Here is a 2,176-nt window from a genome sequence, read left to right as displayed (position 1 = left end):
CTTGTTTTGTTTTACCATTATCTGCTTTACTCTCATAGGATGCTGATGGATCCTAGAACTTGTTCGATTCGATGTTCACATAACAGAATCTCACTTCATGGTCTCGAACTTAAAGAAACTAGAGTATTTCTGTATTTGCATGGTAATGGAACTTCTTCCATTGTGAGGGCCATACTTAGGACTGGTCTCAATCAATGTCCAAATCTATATGTACGTTTACGAAATTTCAAGTGGCATCGACGTTTATGATAAATTCGCTTAAGCTTCCTAGTACCTAGTATTAGCTTCATTCAATTTCATTTTTTTTTAATTTGATGATTACTGTCTAATAAGGAAAATTGTGTTATTTATTAAGCTTTAGCGGTGGATAGATTTGTCAAAAATGTCTACATTGTCTATTATGGAGCAATTTCTTCGGAAATTGGTCTACTCGTTCTTGATGTTCTGTTTTGTTATTACTTCTACCTTAACTCTTACTATTTTGCTATGGTTGTTAGAGTTACTGGCACATTAAACTCCTTTTAGTGCTCTTATGTTAGATATTCTTATAAATTTGTTGTAGCTATCTGCTATAGTTATCGAGTATCAGCATAAGTTAATTTTGTTGTAAGAAGTTACCACAGCAGTTCACATGCTTTGGTACTCTACCTTTTTGAGTTCAAGTGTTCAGCTTTGCATTTGCTAGGATGATTAAGTTTATAACACCTCCTAGTTTTTATTTTTGGTCTTTATTTTGGATCCCAAATGTACTGATGGCAGATCATCAGGATGGAATCGATTTTATGGTTGTCCTTTTGTTTAAGCCGTTAGTCCCACATTTTGATCCAATAATTTATTTGATGTATTTTAAAGTTAGGCACATATTACCGGATGTGGGTATATGTGGACCTACCATATTTGGTTTAGTTGGTTATAGTGTGAATTGGGTCATTATTTGCCTGATTGATTATCTTTGGATATGCTGCTTTATAAATCTGTTGTCCACTGTATGGTCAATTTTGGATTTACCATCCAATTCGACACTTATATTGTTTTATATACGTTTGGTATTTTTATTGTGTATCGGTCCACCCATTTGCATGATTGATTATTCCTTGGATATGCTCTTCTATAAATCTGTTGTCCATTGATGAGTCAATTTTGGAACCAGGGTCCGATTTCACATTATTTTGGATTATTTGCATTGAGTATTTGTAGTACTAGTCTATACTATGCTATGTTAAAGCTTTACGCTACTTTAATTTTACTCTAGATAGTATGTGACTTTGTACTTAGTTACATGTGGGTATCTTTAGATGAAACCATATCTTTATTTCTACATCACTCATAATCTGTGGTTAATGATAATCGTGTGAATCGATGTAGATTGTTTTGGAAGTATTTTAGTGAGTTAATATAGTTTATAGCTGTATTTGGCAAACTGGTGCCATGGCTATAATTTTTTATATATAAGTTTATTTTTTTTTCTCGATTCTTGATTGCACCACAAATCGTTGAAGTATTGGTTAACCTACAGCTAAACAATCAGTCAAGTACAAGAAAAAAAAATTTTTTCACTTAAAATTTTTTTTCTCCAAGTAAGAGGGGACTGTAACGAGTCCGTTACTTAAATAATCGTTTACCTTTTTTTGTGACTGGAATCTTTTAATTTAATTCTAAAGTAAATTCATATTGAAATATTCTTAAACTAAATATTTAAATAACTCCCAGTAAATCTTATTTTCTAAGGTTGGCATTAAACCGCGCCACCAGTGGTAAGATTCTGAAAGTACATCCACTCGACGACGTGTAGAACCTTAACAGGGCACTTGTCAACTGGATGTGATCGAAGAAGGATCGTTTCGATCAGAGTAGTTGCGGCTGGGAAGTGCCATTTTTTTTCCCGAATTGAGTTTAAGTTTATTTTATTGTCAAGAGCTGTTTGTTTTAGAAGAAATCATTTGAGTTATTTTGATGTTTGTACGAGGATACTTTCAGTTGGATCACCCTAGCCGGTAAGATGAAAATTATAAGGAAAAATCCTTCATATCGTCCGCCATTTTTAGTAAAATTCAGATCTATTTTTAATTTCTTCTTTGATAGGTATTTCATATATTTTATACATGTAATATTTCACCTTATTTCATTAAGGGAAATGTTTTATACCTAAATAAATTATAAGTATTAGATTCTATTT

Source organism: Diabrotica undecimpunctata, chromosome 10 (genome assembly GCF_040954645.1).
Source record: "Diabrotica undecimpunctata isolate CICGRU chromosome 10, icDiaUnde3, whole genome shotgun sequence".
Classification (NCBI taxonomy): domain Eukaryota; kingdom Metazoa; phylum Arthropoda; class Insecta; order Coleoptera; family Chrysomelidae; genus Diabrotica; species Diabrotica undecimpunctata.
This window is presented reverse-complemented; position numbering follows the sequence as displayed.